A 22,575-nucleotide genomic window follows, 5' to 3' on the forward strand; every position below is an offset into this window, starting at 1 on the left:
CAATTCTAACTCCCTTGTATTCTGTGCCTTCCTGGCCTTTCAGCTAAGGCCTGCTGCTGATACAATCCTGGACAGTAAGATTGGGTGCAAATACTTCGAATGATTGAACAGAGGAATTTTTACTTTCTGATAGTGGTGAAACATCTTTTATGTTATTCTCTGGGGAAAAAAAAAAGGAAAAAAGAACCCTCCTCCTCTTGCTTTACACCTTGGAGAGTGAATGAGTTTGAAATGTTTGGATCTCCTGCAGTCACTTAAAGTGGACGGCATCAGGGCAGAACAATGGGGATCTCACTCCCATGCCTTGAAATCAAAGCTGCCAAACCCATACCAATAGTTAAGCACCATCGGCCTCCTGTGATGGCAGAAAAAATGTGTCTTTGCTTTTGTAAACCACAATTAATTTCGGCTTTGGTTGCCTGGATGATCACATTGTAATATTCTGTCAAAAGTTAGACTGCGTATTCGGCTTTACATTTTCAACAGTCAACATGAAGAGGAAAACCTGACCAGTTATGGTATGCAGCGCATATAAAAATAATTTTATGTAGAGTTCTTATTAATGAACATGATACATTTTATCTGGAGCAAAACACTTCCCAAGCAAAGTAACACATTTCATAATACTTTAATAAAGGCCCATGGCATATGACAAAGGTCTAACTGAGAGAAAGCAATTCTAACAGTCGGATGAGTGGCTGAATGGTTCCGATATGACAGATACCAGAAACTGGATACAGGTTATGTTGATTTTAGTGCTTTAAATGTTTGGTTATGTTGAATAAATTTAAAAAATATTCATGTGATTTTCTGTAATTTAGAGGATTAGACAGTGTGTGGTAAAGAATTTAACCTTGTTCACAAAAGTTCTGGCCTTTGCTCTCAGCACTTGGGAAGTAATGTCTAAGCGGTCATAATTCCATATATTAATAGGCACGTGCCTTCAGATGGCTCAATACCATGATGTACAGAGGATTTTCTGAGTCATGTAGCATCTGCAAAACCTGTGAAGGTGCTGGAGACCAGGGGGCGAGCTGCATTGGAGCACCTGGCAACGCGATAGGATTTCAATGACAACCTCTGAATGTTAGATTTGGATGCACATCCTAGTATGCGGTACCTTGTGTGTGTTCTTCCGTAGCAGTACAGGGGAGCGCTGTTCATGTTTAGGAATTCCCTAAACTCTGCATGATACTCTTAAAACTGTCTGATTTTCATCTATGTCCTTTCCTGGTGATCAGTTATACCCATGACTATTACAGCTTTCAGCAAATGCTGTTATTATCTCTAATAAATTATTGAAGCTGATGATGGTTTTAGGAATCCCTGAATCGGTGTCAGAAGTGAGGATGGTTTTGGGGACGTTGCATCTAATGGGTTCTCTCAAAACACGCAGAGATGACTTTACTCCTTGGAGAAGTTTAGACGAGAAATACAAAAACTATTTTTAATGTGCAGCTGATTCTGATCTTTGCAGAGTCTTGCCATCTGATACTATGAAATACGTGAGCATTTGTGGCTTAAAGTTCATCCAAGGAATTTGAGTTCATATGAAGCATATTTATTGTATTTCATAGTGGATAAGCTAGTATTTAGGGTGATATGCTCACTGATTTTCACAGTGAGGGAAATGTAATCTTCATAGATTAAAAACTGGAGACCATACGACTAACATTTGTCATAAAAATATGCTGGTTTTCACCTACAAGTTTCTCTGCAAGCTACTGAGCTGGGTAAAAAAAAAACTGGATGACCATTTGCTCAATATCACTAGCCTAAAATTCTAGTGTGATTACTATAAGAAGGAGTCAAGCCAAATTAAATCAAGTTAACCTGACATTCTTACTCTTTTATCTCTTGTCATTGTTTGATGATGTTTCTTTGAAGATAAGGAAAAAGATCTGAGAAGAAAAACATGAATCTTACAATCACAACATTAATAAAATCATGCAATATAGTACCTCTAAATTTGTATCCAGGATGATCTTCCTGTATCAGTACAGCAGCCACTAATATGGGGCTTTCTTCTATGCTTATAACATTCGGAGATAAAAATATGTAAAAGACACAATCAATTCATGCAAACACATACTAAAAATAGGGAAAGCAGTCAGTCTTCCACAGTGGATTTATACAAAGCAAAAAGCTTTATAGTGAACATCTGTGACTGGTGTTGTGGTGCAGTGAGCTAAGCTGCTACCTGCAATGCCTTCATCCCACATGAGAGTGCTGATTCGATTTCCGGGTGCTCCTCTTCTGATCCAGCTTCCTGCTAATACATCTGGGAAAGCAGCATAAGATGACCCAAGCACTTGGGCCCCTGCCAGTCATGTGGGAGACCAAGAAGGAGCTCTGAGCTCCTGGCTTCAGCCTGCACCAATTCAGTTGTTGCAGCCATTTAGGGAGTGAGCCAGGAGATGAAAGTTTGTCATGATTTTACAACAATCACATGTTCCCTGTGTTTTCTTTTGTTCTTGCTGTTGAATCCTCGTGGAATTATCACTGAGCCCTGGGACTACTGATCCAGGAAAACCACCCCGATTGATTATCCCAGCTCATAACTCGGCATCACACTGCAGGGCCAAATTCCAGCTTTCCCCCCATCTTGACAAATAGGTGATTAGTTTTCTTCTTGGTTTTTGGCATAAAATTTTGTGGATTTGAAGAGAGGGAGATGCTTAAAGCAGATGGAGAGCAAGGAGAAGGCCAAAACTTGTTATTTTATTTGATCTGCTATTTTGTGATTTGACTATAAAACTATAAAGTATTTAAGGGACTTTGAAAAAGTTCTTGGTGGAAAACTAGCAAACATAAAATTGACCAATCTGAAAGAAATCATGTTGAACTGAATATTAATAATAAATATTAATAGAATATAATGACAGAGAAAAATCAGATACAAATTAGCCCATTTGACAAAGAGAAAATACCTTGAAAAATTGTTACAAATACAACTCTGAAAATTGTATTTACTTAAGATGATACTAAATTAGTTGATGGTATTGATGTTAAAATAACAATAAAAACCATTGGGAAATTTTGGATTTATTTATCTTTACTTCTAGTGTTGTTATAATAGCTCTTTCAAATATTGCTTTATATTTAAAATGATACTAACGCATTTGTTAAAATATAATGAGATCACATCTAAATGATGATGACTGTTATTATTTATCCAAAATTATTTATGTTTATTGACAAGCACTTTTGGGAAGCATCAAGAAATTAATCATTGATGTGTTAGGGTAATATGAATACATTTTATTGTCTAATTCTGCATTAAAACTATTAATACTGGGGCAGGTGTTTAGCCTAGAGGTTAAGATACCTGCATTCCACATGTAAGCACTTGGATTCAGTTGCTAGCTCTGGCTCCTGATTGCAGCTTCCTGTTAATGCAAACCCTGGGAGGTCATTAAGATGGCTTAATTAATTGGGTTCCTGCCACTTACAAGGGAAACATGGATGGAATTCCTGGCTCCAGACTCCTGGTTTCAACCTGCCCGGCCTTGGCCATCTGGGTACTTGGGGAGTGAAATACTGGGTAGAGTTCTCTGTTGATCTCTTTCCCTGTCTTTCTGCCTTTCAAATAAGTAAATAATATTTTTATAAGCCACTAATGCTGCTGCAAAAAATGCCTTTATGGAAGTAACATAATTTTGAGAAAATGTCTTATGTTATTCTATAATATATTTCACAATTAACTTTGTACTTCATAATTAGCATCTGACAATATTTGAAAAATATCTATTTTTATATCAAATATAGAGATACTGATTTTCTTTCTGGTAATCCACATACATGAATACCTCCTTTCACATAGAGAATCAGTACAATTACAAAGAAGAGGGAAAAAAGGGCTTGGATGAACCAATAAGAAAAGTTTTCCTTCTATGATTCTATAAATGCATTGAAAAGCTAAGTCTACCTTTGAGCAAGAAAAGCCATATCAGAATGCATGATTACCACATAGTGACAAAATAGTCATTCTGTTTTGAAACTATTGCTATTTAAAAGGCAGAATGACAGAGAGAAAGGAAGAGAGAGAGAGAGCGAAATCATCCATCAACTGGTTCATTCTCCAGTGGCTGCAACAGTCAAGTCTTGAGCAGTCTAAAGCCAGGAGCCAGGGACGGCATCTGAATCTCCCAGGTGGGTGGCAGGAGCCCAAACACCTGGGCCACCTTCTGCTGCTTTTCCTGGGTGCATTAGCACGGAGCTGGATAGGAAGTGGAGCAGTCGGGTGGGATGGTAACTTCACAGGAAGCAGCTTTCTCAGCATTACCCACTAAGGCTACAATGCTGACCCCTCTCCGTAGTTTTTTCAATGAACCATCATGGTTATTTTTGCCACTCATGCTTTTTTCTGGTGCATGGAAATTCTCTTTCTCAGTTGAATATCATTTTTGAAATGGCTCCACTTTCAATTTCCTATTACATGCACAGGACAAAAAAAAACTACATTTATTTTACATTTATAAGTATAACAGGTTTAATTAGATTTTTTAGTACAGAAAATGTAATTTCTGTCCTTGTCTTTCTACCCATTAATTAAAAGGAAAACTTGCTGAATGATTTAGCTTGCTGTGAAAGTGGCTTCATTTATTTGATATGAACAGGAGTACAAGAAAATTTAGGTGATTTTTGAATAGACGAGGGAGGATATGAATTTCTCAATAAGATTTTGGTACTCTTAGTATAATTAAGTTCAATTAAACACAATTTTATTAGCAAAACCAACAATGATGCTTTTTAACTTGTTTTGTATCTTTCCATAATTATCTCATTGTGGGTTATCAATTTCAAAGGATCATATATATTTTTCTCATTTTTGTAGGATAGGTACAAAGAAACCTTGGTGCTTCAAGAGTGTCATGTATATTTTTCATGGTCATTGTGATTCATACCCACAAGTCCTTTGTAACACATGTGCTGAAGAAAGAACGTGTCAAGTCAGGAACATTTGGTAGAATGTAGCTATTACTGAGACATGTTCTATCATTTGTTTCCTAATTACCTGATGAAGAATGATAAGCACTGTTGCTCATAGCACGAAACATATCTCTACAAAAAGGCACTCAGATTTTCTAATAGCAGTTCTGTCACATTGGTGCATGTCTGTAGGCCTTTATTCTCGTTAGCCAAATTCCTGTTTGTCCGTGTGGCTCAGTTTTTCAGTATTGGCTGAGTGAAGGAACATAAACAAGGGAGTGTGATCTTTGTTTTGAAGTCATCTCTTTGTACCCACACTTCTTGAGAGCTCAATTTTCCCCAGCTGCATGCCACTATAGAAAGTAATTAAACTTAATAGTAGATGCACTTAATTGACAGCCACAGAGGGAAATAACTACATTTAAAATAAAAGCCACAGCTTTTAAATGGAGAGAGATGCCATTTCTCCGTGTTCCCAACAAAAGTAGCCATTCACTAGGGGGACCACATTGAAGATTTTTTTTTTCTTTTTCTTTCTGTCCATTTGTACTTCTAAAGGAAAAGCAAGCCCTTCATAGAGAGCAGCACTGCACTCCTGACAAGTATACTAGGAGTAGTTTTTGCTTCCATCTTAAATAGCTTTGCAAGGCCGGCTGCCACGTCTTTTATTGTTTCCTTTTGAAGCTCCTCCTCAGCTTATGTTCCAGCACTCCCAGCTATCCCAAATTAAAGGACCAAGGGAGACATCATGTGTCTCTTAGAACCTAACGAGATAGTGATTGTCATTGTTTCTGGAACTCAGATAACGTACATCCTTAAATCAAGAGAGGGATGTGCTCATTAAATCATTTTCTATAGGACTCTGTTACTTGGCAAAGTTACGTGCAACTGAGAGGCCATTTTTGCTTAGAGGAAAATAAAAAATTAAATAAATTAATCTACCATTTTGGTTTTCTAAAATAAAATAATTGAAAATAATATATTTTCAAGAATATATCTGTTTCTACAGTTTAAGAAGTTACAATCCTTTGATAAAATTACTTTTTGCAGAATTTAACAAAAATAGCAGCTCTACTTATCATTCTGAGTTTAACAAAACACTGCATTTATCTCACAATTATGCAAAATCCTCCCACAGTGCAAATTCAAGGTGACTGTCAGCTTAGTTAATTTTAAGAGGTGCAAGTGTTGAAAACAATTTTTAATAGAAAATTTTTATTTAATAAATATAAATTCCAAAGTACAACTTTTGGATTATACAGGCTTTTTCCCCCCATAATCTCCCTCCCACCTGCAACCATCCCATCTTCCACTCCCTCTCATCCTATTCTCCATCGAGATTCATTTTCAATTATCTTAATATACAGAAGATCTACTTAGTATTTACTAAGTAAAAATTTGAACAGTTTGCACCCACACAGACACACAAAGTATAGAGTACAGTTAAAGTAGTAGTTTTACCATTAATTTACATTGTACAACATATTAAGGACAGAGATCCTACATGGGGAGTAAGTGCACAGTGACTCATGTTGATTTAGCAATTGACACTCTTATTTATGACATCAGTAATCACCCAAGGCTCTTGTCATGAGCTGCCAAGGCTATGGAAGCCTCTTGAGCTCACCAACTCCAATCAGATTCATTTTTGATTAGCTTCACCAACTCAAATCAGATTCATTTTTGATTAGCATTATATACAGAAGATCAACTGCATACTGAGTAAAGATATAACCTACTTGAACTTAGTTAACTTTATTTCGAAGATAATTAAAATTTCAAAGAACTGAAATTCATTATTTTCTAAAGCTTATTCTTTTTTTTTTATTTTTGTTTTTTTGACAGGCAGAGTGGACAGTGAGAGAGAGAGAGACAGAGAGAAAGGTCTTCCTTTTCTGTTGGTTCACCCTCCACTGGCCGCTGCGGCCAGCACGCTGCGGCCGGCACACCGCACTGATCCGAAGGCAGGAGCCAGGTACTTAGCCTGGTCTCCCATGGGGTGCAGGGCCCAAGCACTTGGGCCATCCTCCACTGCACTCCCGGGCCACAGCAGAGAGCTGGCCTGGAAGAGGGGCAACCGGGACAGAATCCGGCGCCCTGACCAGGACTAGAACCCCAGGGTGCCGGTGCCACAGGCGGAGGATTAGTCTATTGAGCCATGGCGCCGGCATTACAGCTTATTCTTTTCAATAAGAAATGCATTGTTTTTAAAAATCTATATTATATTTCTTTTAATGTTTTCTAAATTTTTCTATCTAAATTAATATAAAATTAAATTAGATGTTAAAATATCCTGGAAGCTGATAATTGTCATAAGTAACACTTCATATTTATGATTCCTTGATGGTTTTATAACCTAGGACAAGGTCTACAACAAAGATCCTGGTAAATATTAGTGATAATAATTATTAATCTGGGGCTGGCATTGTGACATCATGGGTTAAGCCACAACCTGTGACACCAGCATCCCACTGGGTGCAGTTTGAGTCCTGGCTGCTCTACTTCTGATCCAGCTCCCTGCTAATGTGCTTGGGAAAACAGCAGAAGATGTTCCAAGTGCTTGAACCCCTATCATCCACATGGGGGACCCACATGAAGCTCCTGACATCTAACTTCAGCCTGGCCCAGCCCCAGCCTTTTAGGGAGTGAAACAGCACATGTAAGCTCTCTCTCTCTCTCTCTGTAAACACTGTTTTTGAAATAAAATAAAATATATTTTAAAAATTATTATTAATTTGGCCTTTACCTAATGCAAATGTAATATTAAATATTGATTTAACCATTCATTTAAAAATTGTCAGAATTTTGCTTGTGAAAAGTAATTATTAGCTGAGGTAAGTACAGAAGTTAAACAGGCAAGAACCCGTCTATAAAAGGTGCCATCTCCTAGAAGAGAAAACATGATATGCAGTATATATATATAATTTTTGCTTATGCAACATTTAAAATCATATATCTATATATTTGAAAGACAGATATTAAAAAACTGAGAAATTAGGCCAGCGCCACGGCTCACTAGGCTAATCCTCCGCCTTGTGGCGCCGGCACACCGGGTTCTAGTCCCGGTCGGGGCGCCGGATTCTGTCCCAGTTGCCCCTCTTCCAGGCCAGCTCTCTGCTGTGGCCAGGGAAGTGCAGTGGAGGATGGCCCAAGTCCTTGGGCCCTGCTCCCCATGGGAGACCAGGCTAAGTACCTGGCTCCTGCCTTCGGATCAGCGCGGTGCGCCGGCCGCAGCGTGCTGGCAGCAGCGGCCATTGGAGGGTGAACCAACGGCAAAGGAAGACCTTTCTCTCTGTCTCTCTCTCACTGTCCACTTTGCCTGTCAAAAAAAAAAAAAAAAAAAAAAAACTGAGAAATTAAGTCAATGAATATAATATTTGAAAGTTCAGAAGTGACAGTCCTTAATATGAAAGCACAACTAGAGGTATTAATATAAAAATTCATTTAGGGGATTCATCTTGGGTATTCTTAACCCATACACCACTGTAACTTCCTTATGCAGTGCAAAAGGTACATTCTCAGTCTATTTCTAATATTTGCAATGAGTAGTGATTATGCTTAAAACAACAAGAGAGCTTCATTTTACAAGTTGTTGTTATGTCTTAATGGACAGTTAATATACTCCTTTTGCTATCATATGATAGGTTTATTTACATTCATAGATAATTAAAAGGCTATTCAAGAAGAGGTAATAATACTTCTACTATTTTATTGCTATTATTGGTAAGAAATGTTTTTATCTTCCATCATAGTGTAAAAGCGTATTTACCCTTATAAGGAGTGAGAACACATGACTGTAGAATACCTGTTATGTGTGAATAAGAGTTCAGTGAAAAGACAGGATAATGTTTGTATTCAAACAATTGAGTATATAAACATTAAAGGGATGACTTTCTGCTGGACTGATAGGAATAAGTCTGATGAGGGCTAATAATTACTTTTATAACCCTATACAAGCACACTTTTCAAAGCAGAGAAATTCTTTTATGTGGTTATTGAAATCTGGTCATAAACATGGTAACCTATCACTTTAATTTTTAAAGTGAAGATATGTGTATAAGAATTTGCAGAGAGTTTTTTTATGAATATATACAAGCAATTTATTACTCACTAAAGGTGATCATTCTGAGAGTGAAATTACTCTGCTGACACATTTTTTATGAAATCACCCAGAATGCATTACAGACTCGAACAGATATCATTATCTGCAAAACTCATAAACTCAGAATAGTTTATAGCTCTCTAAAGTCAATTTATTATACAACAAAGAAAATATTCAGGTGTTTATTGTATGTATATATTAAAACGTTTTCCCTAGTATAAATGGAATCCTGTCTTTGGAAGAAGAGAAGGAATACACAAGTTAATTAGCCATAAAAGGAAAGCTAAATGGAATTTTTTAAAGTTCACAGATAATGTATTACTCATATTTTATCTGAAAATATTTTATTCCAAAATGTTATTGTGATAAAATGCAACTCCAAGGCACAATAGAGAAATTACAACATTTTGCCATTGGCCTGTTTTTAGAAAAGAAAATAGAAATGTTTTTGTTTATGAACAAAGTAAGCCATTGATAGCAGGTGTTAGTGTAATGATATTGAAATCACTGAGGTTCATTTGGAGAGCAACATATTTCATTTTCATTTGTCTATCAGAGGTCCCAATATGTTATTATATATTTTCCTGATCTCAATTTGCATTTCATTAATATGTGTTTTATATATATAACAACATATATATCCCTTTCTTTTCTGGGACATAATTCAGTTCTAATATATTATTAATAAACAATTCAGCCAGTTAGATGTACTTCATGATGACTTAATAAAAATAATGATAGTAGGAAATTTAAAATAGAGTCTATAAATTAATCTTTTGGCATATAATAATGGACAAGAATTCTATATACTATGTACTGTGGATCAATTTTTTAGAAAGCAGTCCAAAAAGATTAACATCGCTATTTTTTATATGCCATTACTATAATTTTAAAGCTGTCAAATGTTGTGTTTACTTTTATTATAGTTTATTCGGTTAAAAATGTTTATCATTAGCACTTGGCATCCAACATCTTCTACATTTTCTTTGGAAATAGAAATTCCATTGACTGGCTTCATTGTAAACAAAATAGTTACTAAGTACCAGACATTTTGCTGAGTTCTTCCTGCATTTTAAGTAATTTAACGCACTTGAAAAAGAAACATTTGCTCAAACCTGGTAGGATTGCATTAACATTATCTAGCATTGAATTTTTGATTTTGCCTTTGGCTCAGATTAATAAAAAATTTTAAAAAAATCAGTCAAAGCAATACATTTAAGATAAGCGAGTTTCAAACTTATGACCAGTATTCTCTGTGCAGCTGGACAAGAAGAGTCAGGTGGACACGAGGCAATGACTTGACAGCATCAGACACAGTAGGCCTATGAATTAAAGGAAGTATTTTAGTTAACAGAGCACTTACTGTACACATGGAACAGTGCTGTGTGGCCTCCTGTTGCTACAGAGATCCATAATCACATATAATCTCTTTGAGGAGTTTAGGGTAGGGTTGGAGAAAAGCCCATTAAAAATACTCACGCATATTTTTATGATGGATTATACACGATGTCTATTAGATTTGTGAGAATCTGTAAGTCAAAAAGCATTCTGAATGTGACTCTCGACGTTGTGGGTCTCTGGCAGAATGGTTGTGCTGGCTCCCTGTGCTTCCAGACGATGCCCCAGAATATAAAGCATAGGTGATCGCACAGCTCATGTTGTGAACGCCTTCTTTCAGGGATTGTAGCCCCTGCTGTCATGATTGTTTCACAGACGTCCAATACCTTCACATACTTACAGAGAATATTTTATTTCAGAGTAAATATTAGTTCTTTAAGGAAGGCCAGTGGGTCATGACCAACATCATGTGCTGTTCATCGGCCTTTAGCTTCCAGGTTAATTTTAGAGAAAACTTACCGAGGCTATGAAACCAAGAGTGCTGACACCAACTGTGGCACAGCAGGTAAAGCCACAACCTGCAGTGCTGGCACCCATATGGGTACTGGTTCAAGTCCCGGCTGCTCCACTTCCGATCCAGCTCTCTGCTATGGCCTGGGAAAGCAGTAGAAGATGGCCCCAGAGCTCGGCCCTGGCGCCCTCATGGGAGACCTGGAAGAAGCTCCTGGCTCCTGGCTTCAGATCCAGCAGTAGCCCCAGCTGTTGCAGCCACTTGGAGAGTGAACCAGTGGATGGAGGATCTCGCTTTTTCTCTCTCTCTTTCCCTCTCTCTTTCCCTCTGCCTCTGCCTCTCTCTAACTCTGCCTTTCAAATAAATAAATAAATCTTTTAAAAAATACTTTAATTTGGTAAATATTTAAATATCTATATTATTAACTCATTATAGCAAATGTCATAAATCTTTAATATAATTATATTCTTTTTATCTTTATTAAGATTTTAATTTTTCCATATAGATCATGTGTATGGCAGGTTCAATTAATTGTAGCTATTTTACAGTATATTGCTCTTTAAATTTTTTTTCAGTTTTATTTTCAGATTAGAAAGTGTTGGAGTAATGGGATGTTATTGCTTTTGCTAATTTTAGATTCATTTTAACAGTTTGTTTATTGATACTGCTAAATTTTATAGATATATAATCAAATCACCTATCAATAAATTTCATAATTTCCTTCCAATCTTTTCTTGCATGTTATTTTGCTTTTTTATTTTATTCTTCACAGTTTTTTTTTTAAAGAGTTGTTTATTCATTTGAAAGTCAGAGTTACTGAGAGAGATGGAGAGAGAGTGTGTGAGATCAATATCTTCCATCTTCTGGTTCACTCCCCGGGTAACCCCAATGACCAGGGCTGGGCCAGGACAAAGCCAGGAGCAAGGAGCTCCATTCAGGCTCCCATGTCAGTGGCAGGGACACAAACACAGGGCCATCTTCCACTGCTTTACGCAAGGCCATTGGCAGGCAGCTGGATCAGAACTGGAGTAGCCAGGAAGTGAACTGGCGCCCATCGCAGATGGCAGTTTTCCTGGCTATGCCACAGCACCAGGCCCTTGAACCTGTACCTCTAGTACTATGTTAAGCCTTAGTGGTATCATGGATGCCTTTCCTTTTTCCTGTGTGGAAAAAATTTTTCTTCATTAAAAATTTTTTTAAAGTTGTAATTTTTATTTCATTCTATTACCAGTTTGCTAATATAGGTTTTAAAAATGAATAAAATGAAATGTAAATCTGATAAAAAGATGTGTATGAGTCAATTGACATGATTTTTCTGATTTAGCAAGTTAATGAATGATTCTGATAGATTTTCTGATACTGGACCTTTCTTACTTTTGTGTGTCAGCCTTTTCTTTGATTGTGGCTACTAAAAAATCACTGACCCCTGCTATCTAAATACCTTTAAATTTTTTTCTATGAGCTTTCATATAGGAGCTATGGCCTATTTCAATTTACCAAAATGGTAAGCCTGAATTTTTCATTCCCTTGGAGTGAGTTCCTCCTCATTGTAAAAGATTTCTGAAAAGTTTAGTCTGCCAATTGTGAAACTATGCTCTGATATCAAACTCAGGACCTCACCGTTTTGTTGTATAAGTCTAGTAATGCATTCCTCCTTTAGAAAAAGCATAAAAAATCTACAAGGCCAAGGAAAGAAAAAGAATGTAGATACACAAAGAATTAGGGTAAGCACAATTTCTAAACTGGGATTATAAACTTGATACATTTTCTAAAATTGGATTTTAAGTTTGATTTTTAAAACTTCTTGGCTGTGAGAGTAAAAATCTAAATAAACATAACTTCCATTGCTCTCTGTATCTGGGAGAAGAAAACAGGAATTCCTTCTGAGAGAAAGTTCATTTCTTGGCAATCAATTCTAAACAAAATTCCTATGTAGGGAAATTTATAAGAAGCACTCTAACAAAGCTGTGGCTGATATTCTTAATAATGGTGATGTTAGCTAACATTTATCAAATACTTATTACATGTGTAGTTGTGTGCATGATACCGCAGTATTTAATGCAAACACTCACAACTAGATCCCCACTTGAAAAATGGAGAAGACAAACAGAGAGAATGTTCAGGACCTGGACATGTGCCTGAAACAGTATTAGACCAATTTTCTCTTTTGACTCAGGAACCCACTTTCCAAAACATGCTGCCACTTTGCTATATTGCTCTCCTGCTCATGCCAGCATGCTTATCAAAAATGCAGAACATGATCTGTTATAGTAATGAAGTGCAAAATATTACAGCATTGCAATCCATAAAATTTATTGTCCAAGGAATTCAACTTAATTTCCAAAGGTCTAGCCAACATTTCATTATAGATCAAGAAATCTTGGGGGACTGGTGCTGCGGTGTAGTGAGCTAAGCCTCTGCCTGTGGCACCGGCATCCCATATGGGCACCGGTTCTAGTCTTGGCAGCTCCTCTTCCGGAACATGCAAATTAAGACCACACAGATATCTCTCCACACCCACTGGAACAGCTTATTTGAAAAGACAGATAATACCAAGAGTAGGAAAGAATGTTGAGCAGTAGTTCTCTTCCACAGTGTTATACAAATTAGTAGAACAATCTTGGAAAATTATTTGGCAGCATCTGTTAAAGCTTACTTACCATACACAGCAATTTCTTCCTAGGTTTGTACCCAAAAGAATTGTGTGCATAAAATTGCAAAAGCCACTTGTACAATAACATTTGCAACATATTATTCCTCATAGTCAAAATTAGAAAAAATTAAATACTCTACTATTTGGATTATACGCAGTCTTATATAATAGGACGCCCCCCAAAAAAACTAATAAAATGAACTGTTACACATGATAGAACACGTGTCTCACAGACCTGATGTTGAGAAAATAAGCCAGAAACAATAGGAGTGAGAACTGCTGCATCTCACTTATGAAGACAAAGCCAGACTCTGGTGATAAAATTCAGATGGAGGAAACTCACAGGGGCAATGACCGGAGATCACAAAGAGGATTTCTGGAGTGCTCATATTTTTTTTTTTTTTGAATGGAGATTTGAAAGATGCAATTATTTGTATAAATACTATGAGTTATATGTTTAAGATTTATAGATGTTGCTTTATAAATACTAATTATTCAATGAAGGAGGCCTTTTGTGCAGTTTGGGACATTTCGGCATCAAGAGATTTATGCCTAGCTTAGCTAGCTTTTGAAACAGATGTCGCAGGGCCGAAGCTGTGATGTAGTGGACTAAGCCTTTGCCTGCTGCACCAGCATCACATAAGGATGCCGGTTCATGTCCCTGCTGCTCCTCTTCCAATTCATCTCTGCTTCCAGCCTGGGAAAGCAGGTGGTCCAAGTACTCTGCCTCTCAAAATAAATAAATAAAATCTTTAAAAAAAAAAAAAAAAAAAAAAACTTAGCATGATGTTTTCCTTCTATCTCTATAAAAGTCTTGTGATGAAATCAGTGTTTTGAATTGATGTCATTAATTATGTTTTGCTAATTCTCATCATTAGGTATACAAATTTATTCCTCGCAATTGCACCTGTTTAAATATATAATGAATGTTTTCTCCTAGGAATGTAGGTACAAAGTGGAACTGAAAACCTGCCAAGAAAACCTCCACAGGGTTTCTTGGAGCTCCTTTGTTGCTGTTGCTATTGCTAAAGAAAAATGGGGTTTTTTGGCTGGCGCTGCAGCTCACTTTACTAATCCTCTGCCTCCGGCACTGGTACCTGGGGTTCTAGTCCCAGTTGGGGCACCAGATTCTGTCCTGGTTGCTCCTCTTCCAGTCCAGGTCTCTGCTGTGGGCCAGGAAGGCAGTAGAGGATATCCCAAGTGCTTGGGCCCTGCACCCACATGGGAGACCAGGAGGAAGCACCGTGGCGGCCATTTGGGGAGTGAACCAACGGAAGGAAGACCTTTCTCTCTGTCTCTCTCTCTCACTGTCTAACTCTGCCTGTCAAAAAATAAAAAAATAAAAAAATTGAAAAATGGGGTTCCTGAAAAATTTAGTACATTCCTACCTGGAAAGGGAAAAATAAATGCTAAAATTAAATAAAGGATTACTTAATGATTGGTAAATGTACAAATATCCTGGGGCCAGTGTTGTGGCATAGCAGGTAAAGCTGTTGCCTGAACTGCCAGCATGCTATATGGAGGCCCTGGTTTGTGTCATGGCTGTTCCACTTCCAATCCAGCTCCTTGTTAATGGCATGGGAAAGCAGTGGAAGATGGCCCAAGTGCTTGGGCCCCTGCACCTGCATAAGAGACCTGGCAGAAGCACCTGGCTCCTGACTTCGGATTGGCGCATCTCTGGCCATGCGGCCATCTGGGGAGTGAATCTGCAGATGGAAGCTCTCTCTCTCTCTCTCTCTCTCTCTCTGTGTGTGTGTGTGTGTGTGTCTTACTCTCTGTAATTATTTCAAAATGGATTTTAAAAATCTTTTTTAAAATGTACAAATATTCTCTTTAAAAATCCCTGTACATGGTGTGAATGGAATGGGAGAGGGAGCGGGAGATGGGAGAGGTGTGGGTGGGAGGGAAGTTATGGGGGGGAAAAAGCCATTGTAATCCATAAATTGTACTTTGGAAATTATATTTACTAAATAAAAGTTTAAAAAAACACATAAAATATTTAGCAGTTTTATAAACACAGGCATAAGAATAAATGTGTAGCTCTTGAACTAAAATTCGTCAGTCCCAAAGGCTTAAAATAAATTATTTGTAAGCAAAAAAAGAAAAAAAATCCCTGTACAAGTTAGTGCATTTGTTATACTGTTTTTATTCATTTGTTCAATGGAATCAAATAGCCTGCAGGAGGTCCTTGCAAATATGAGATGAACCACGGATCAGGTTGGTTTGATTTTCTTCAGGATTATCTGAGCTACATACAATTTATCTATTAACTTCAAGTTAAATATTCAAATTAGAAATATGTCAAAACCATTTCTTTAATTCTTCAAAAACACCAACCCAATTAGAGAAACTCATGTGTTCTTCTCCTCTCAGGAAAAAAGGAAATCCCAGAGTCTACCTTTTCTACTGGAAAAATGAAGATAATAGTACTAACTGGCAGGATTTGGACGATGCTTTATAAAGATCCGAGTGAGTTCATTTTTGTCAGAAATGCCTTCTCCCGTGTCTGGAATGTCCCTAGGGATTCAATAATTAGTATCTATTACTATCATTATTATTATTTTCTCTTTCCAAATTATAAAAACTATTCCAAAAAGGGGAGATCATTTTGTATATGGTTTATTTAAGACAAACCTTTCTACTTATTTGCTAAAACGTGATCATTCAAAAATGTCTTGGAAGATTCCAACATAACTTGTCAGAACCCTCAGGACATTTCTTAGAAGAAAATCAAAGGGCGTTTCCTTGATTTCCTTGGGATTAGTTTTAATAAAACAGCTGTGCATCGCAGTTCATACTCTACAGTTCACAATGAAGCACGTGTTGTGTACTAAAGGATGCTGCTTCCCAGCACAGGAAACCCTTGTTTCTACGCAAAAGACATTATAATTTATTTATTTTCTTATTTAAAGTTAAGCCGCTGTGTATATTCCACTGCAGTCCTAACAGATGCGGGACGAATTTCTTGGCAATACTTATTTTCTTAGTTTTTGTGAAAAGATTATTTGTTTTCCAGTTCATGTGTGATGAGAGTCCATTTATCATGTAAAATGATCTGGTAGATTTTGTCACATCATGTCACTATTGCTGCTTATGGGATATATATATTAGTCCTTTTAAAAACTATGATATAGAGATCCTGTCATCACAGTTCATTTAATTCAGCATTTTAAAATGTGTCTGCTTTTTTCATCCTAATATGCATAAGATGAATCGTACACATGGGGAACCCCCATTTGCTCATCTCGGTATTCCGTACATGTGCTTGATGTGTTCTGCAAGACAAATTATTCCATTGTGGCTATGCTGCTGTTTGGGCGTAGCTGTGCTGCCAGGAAACCATACAAAACAAATCATGATAGTATCAGTCTCCAATGTTTTCCAGACATTTTGAGATGCAAAAATGGAAAGATATGGGAATGATAGTTCTGTGTTTCCTTTTGTAAGAATAAGAATTAAGTACGAATTTGTTACTTGACAATGCCTTTATATCTAATTGCCAAGGCAATATAAACAATTTCTTTAAGGAAGGTAGGTATTATTTCCATTTTCTTGATGAAAAAATTCCTTGCTGGCTATCACCCATTTGAAAACAGAGTTCAATTCATTTCTACTTGCTTAAAAATCCCTTGATCTTGCCTTAAAGGAAGTTATCTCTACAAAAAAAAAAAAAAAAATTAGAGGGCAAAGATTCACAAACTTGTATGAAGAATAATATTTCCTGAGTAGGTGGATGCTACTAAGAGATAGGAATTAAAGTTTATTGAGGCTATTATTTATAAAGTATTAGGAACTAGATGAAATAATTTATCTCCAGGGAGTAAAGACTATGGATAGCTAAAATAGCCTGCAATTCAAAGAGGAGAAAAGAGACTAATCAACTTAAAAAAAAAATCAGCATTGGTTCATCTGAAAAGCAATCATGTGAATAATAATCATCCGCTAGAGAATTTACTCCTCCCCAGCCGTGCAGTTCTCACTTGCCTAGGTTCTGGAAAAGGCCTGAATGAAGGGATACATAATTTGAGGTAATCATCTTGCGACATTTAACAAGCTTTCTCTATTAGGTGCTTCATGAAAATTCACTTTTGAAGCCATTTCTGAGTGACTTTTATTTCCTTTTGCATTTTACATTTACTAGAAAAAAGTACATGATTAAGTAGACACTGAATGATGATTTTCAACCATTAGCACCCAGGTTTATAAACTTTATTTAGGTATGGGTGCTTGGCCTAGCAGGTAAGATGCCAGTTACAATGCCTATGTCCCACATCTGAATGTGTGTTCTCAGTCCCCAGCTTGGACTCCTGACTCCAGGTTCCTGCTGATGCAACCCCTGATAGCTCCAGTAGTTGAGTTCCCATACCCATGTGCGGGACTTGGATTGAGCTCCTGGCTCTCAGCTCACCCAGCTCCCCTATCATGGTTGGCATTCAGGAGTAAACCAGCCCATAGGGTCTCTCGCTGTGTCTCTGTCTCTCTCAGTACCTCTTAAAGAAATTATTTTAAATGCCATTTTAACATCAAAATCTACAAGATCTAAAATTCTGCATGCAAAGCTTTCGTTTTTTTTGGATAACAGATTACCTTCATTCCACTAGGAAAGTGGATTTAAAGTCTGACATTTCTTCATGAATGAGATAAAGCACCATATCCCATAGGGCATTGAAACATTTTTTATCTTTGAATATCTCTGCATATTAGTATAGAATTCACACATCATTTATTGGAAATAACAAAAATAATTTGATTCACTCATATATAATATTATTAAAACTAAAAATATCAATTTTTGATAATCTATTTTTGAAAAGCAAAATTTCACATTTTAGACATAATGATTAGGTAATTAGAAAGAGAGCAGAGATATGTTTAACCCATTAAAACCTTTTATCTTGGGGTCGGCACTGTGGTGCAGCAGGTTAACACTCTGGTCTGAAGCACCAGTATCCCATATGGGCACCGGTTCAAGACCTGGCTGCTCCACTTCCGATCCAGTTCTCTGCTATGGCCTGGGAAAGCAGTAGAAGATGGCCCAAGTCCTTGGGCTCCTGCACCCGTTTGGGAGACCTGGAAGAAGTTTCTGGCTCCTGGCTTCAAATCGGCGCAGCTCCGGCCGCTGTGACTAATTGGAGAGTGAACCAGCAGATGGAAGACCTCTCTCTCTCTCTCTCTCTCTCTGTCCCTCCTCTCTCTGTGTAACCCTGACTTTCAAATAAATAAATAAATATTTATAAAAAAACTTTTATCTAGTTAGATATTTTATCTTAAAAATTATGAAGGTATCATATAATTTAATCATAGACAACAAATTTTTTTAAAGAAACTAACTGTACTTGAGTTTCATTAAACCAGTGAGAAACTTTCCCTGTAACTGTATAGACAAGAGAAAACAAAGGAGAGAGAGGGAGAGAGAGAAAGGGAGAGAGAGAAAAGAGAAGCGAAGTGAAGAAAAGATAGGAAGGAGAGAAAGAAATGAAACCAACTCAAGGTAGAAAGGAATAACATTTGGAATTGTAAACTAAAAGCCAAAAGGAAAAAAAAAACCACAGTAAAACAACTATGCACACAAACATAAAACAATGCATTAGCTAGGATAGTAAACATTGCTGGTTAATACCAATGGACTTTAAACTTTAAAAAAATATCCGTGTACTTCCCACTGGCTTTTTAACTTTGAATAATTGCCAAAAATATGAGTTATGGAATTTTTAAGATATTGAGATTTCAAAACTGTTAATTTAGTCTTTTATGTATATCTTGAATGTTTAAGTACATTCGTTTGATACTCCCATCATCCATTTAAAATCACGAATCAAACAGAAAGTCCATGTTCTGTTTGTGTTATATTCATACTTTACTTTCACTTCCCCTACAAACTGTATCTAAATATTATAATTTTTTTAAAAAATACTCAACTTTGAAATTTGGATAAATGTACAAAATTTGATATTTAGAGTGTCTTCAGATTAATGCATTGTGTTCTTTTTAAGCAAATATAGATGTAAAACAAAATCATATGTAGATTTACTTTGGTATTAGTACCAAATATATTGTGATTATATATAATAGCTATTACATTTTAAAGTTACAAAATTAAAAATAATGAATCTACATTGCTCTTTATGAGACAGCTGGTAACTGGATTCTAATAACTTGGACTGCCCTTTTGTTGGCTCTCTGAAGGTTTTTAGACCACATTAACAAAAGAGAACAAAACAAATGTATCTACATCCCTTTTGTAATGAATCTGAGTAACCCCATGGGCACCCAAATTTGAAAATCACCTATTTGAAATATCTTCTTTAGAGATAGAATCCATTTACAAAATTTAAAACAAAAACACAAACATAATCCTGTATCATAATAGCACTGTCCTAAAGCAAAGGTCAAAGAATGGTTTAGAAAGATTATGGATAAACATGCCTCAAGTAAAGGCAATTTTAATTCAATAATGAACCAGCATCCAATAACTTGTGCGGTTTCTGCCATAACAAAGATCCACAGGTGTAGACATCAGTGGTTAGAATGAGAGGGACACCACCCTCCATTACCCGTCACAACTCAGTAGTGAATGTTTGCTTATTTTTCCAGTGAACTATGCTCTACTGGTCTAGAGGTCTTAGTCCCACTGCGGAACACTCCCACTAGGAGACACAACAATGATTTCATTGAATTGAGATTTAAGATAACATCTGGGCACTTTCATCTCCTCATGCCCTGAATCAGCTGGAAAAATAGAGTTACTGTGCTACCCAGAGTGCTTGAGTCTAACTATCTTTGGAATTGGATAGCTACTCCACAATAAACTTCATTCCATGACTACCTCAAGTTCTGAGAGAGAAATTAGTGCATTTTCAGTGGTACCCATTAAAAGTGTATCATACTAGGCAGAATTATGTCTTTGTTATTGTCTTTATTTGTAGATTGTGTGTGCCAAGGTGACAAAGGGTAGACTTGTGATGATTAATGTCGTGTGTCCTCTTGACAAGAATATGGATGCCCAGATTAAACAACATTTCTGAGAATGTCTAGGTAGGTGATTCCAGGTAGATTAGCATTTGAATTGGTGCACTGAATAGAGAAAATAATCCAACTTAATGTGGGTGGGCATATATGAATATATAATATCCTCTTGATATCTCTGGAGAATTCTGACTCATCTAGGTACCGATCCCACATATTCTTAACTAACCTTAACTGCCAGGGTTGACAAGTCCAGGCCAGAGTCTGGGGATAAACCAGCCCTACAGTCTGGAGCACAGCATATCTGAGATATGAGAGGGATCCGCTGTGAAATTAGGGAACGGAGCAAGTGTCTGCCTCCCTTGTAAAGGGTTGACTGATTATCAGATGGTAAAGAAAGCTAAAGCTCTGTAACTAGGTCAATGTGACATCACTCCACACAGAGACGTGGAAATTCCTGTCACATTGCTAAAGCACCACTTCAGTAACAATCACATCAATTAGTGGGCGTTTCGGAAAATAAGTCTCTCCATGTATGAGTATCTGAAAACCTCCTAACTGAAGTTCATTGATTTTCACACCTGATATAAAATAGGAAAATGCAAGAAAAGTGTTCACAACTGAGGGTGAAAATGATTTTTGACCGACAGTTTTGAAACAACAATGTCATCTATGTATGATTATGTCATTTAGATATGGTTATATATTTTCAGTTTCACAAATTATATAGTAATACATTCCTGAAGGTCTCAGAAGTACTCATAAACAGGACCAAGTTGTGAAAGAGACTTGACCCTCTAAACTTTGCTTAAGTTCGACAATCAGGTCCTCAGTGCGCAATTCCAAAAGAACACTACTTAGGTCAATCCAAGAGAACTTGATTTCTAGAACACCCCAATTGCGAAGAAGGAGGTGCCTCTGCAATCTATTATTCTAACTCACTCTTCTACCTCTGTTTTGCATTACAGATTCCACCCACACTTACTTCCAAATCTAGCTCATTCTTTTAGTGATTCAAATCTTCCCACTAGTATGCAAACATATTCAAGTTTATGACATTAAAAAAAAGTTAAAATCTTCCTTTGGTGCCAAATTTTCATGTTAGCAAGGCTTAGTCCTTCCTGGATACTTCGCTCACTGTATATTTAGAATAATTCCTATATTTATTCTTCCAACTCATTGTGCAGTTAAAAGGATTCAGTTTCCACCTTCATCCCCTATCAGAACAGCCCTCAAAAGACATAGGTACTCAAAGGTAGGATTCTTACCTTTTCTTACTTGACTTGCAGTTTTGGACATTATTTACCCTTCAAAGTGTTGATCACTATTTTAGAAGTACAGTTGTGAAATTGTTTAGGAACACTATGTATGATCTTAAATTTGAGCCTGCAGTAAAGTTCCATTGACCTCTTCATCTGTCTAACTCCTACTCTTCCTTGAAATTCACCTTGGAAAATGATTCCCTAATCCTTTCAATAGCCTATAAAGTTGGCAGTATTATCTCAATTAACCAGATGGGATAAACAAGGCCTCATCATTACTATAGATAGAAAATAATGTTTTTGATAGACAGGAATCAAAATCCTAATTAGTGAGCTGCGAAAAGTAACCTCTAGTTTTACAATCTGAATAAATTTTTAACACTGAGGATTTTTTTTTTGCTTCTTTGTCTCTAACATCTCAGAGAAATATTAAATTAGCATATGAAACATGCCACTTTTTAACTAAAATCTAGAATTTTTCAGAAATATCTAAAAACTTTGGGTTTTCACATCTAAACCCTTTCAGAGATAGTTTGTAGAATGTTGCACTGTCCTCACCTCTGGGTTACATGCGACTTTGTCCTTCATGAAAGTTTTCATTGGATCCAGAGCGAATCAAAGATTCATGACCATCTTGTGATAAACCTACTGTACAAAAACCCCAAACACGAAGTTCAAACACATCTTAACCCTGGCTATGGCTCAGAAGCAATTAATGCATGTGTCTCTGCTCAATAAGCCACTCCCCCCAAAAAAGTATCACAACACAGAGAGGCACTTTGCCCAATATTTAAGATGGAGGGCTTAGTAT

The sequence above is a fragment of the Oryctolagus cuniculus genome, chromosome 8 (genome assembly GCF_051225735.1).
Source record: "Oryctolagus cuniculus isolate XC-2025 breed Fujian yellow rabbit chromosome 8, ASM5122573v1, whole genome shotgun sequence".
Taxonomy (NCBI): Eukaryota; Metazoa; Chordata; class Mammalia; order Lagomorpha; family Leporidae; genus Oryctolagus; species Oryctolagus cuniculus.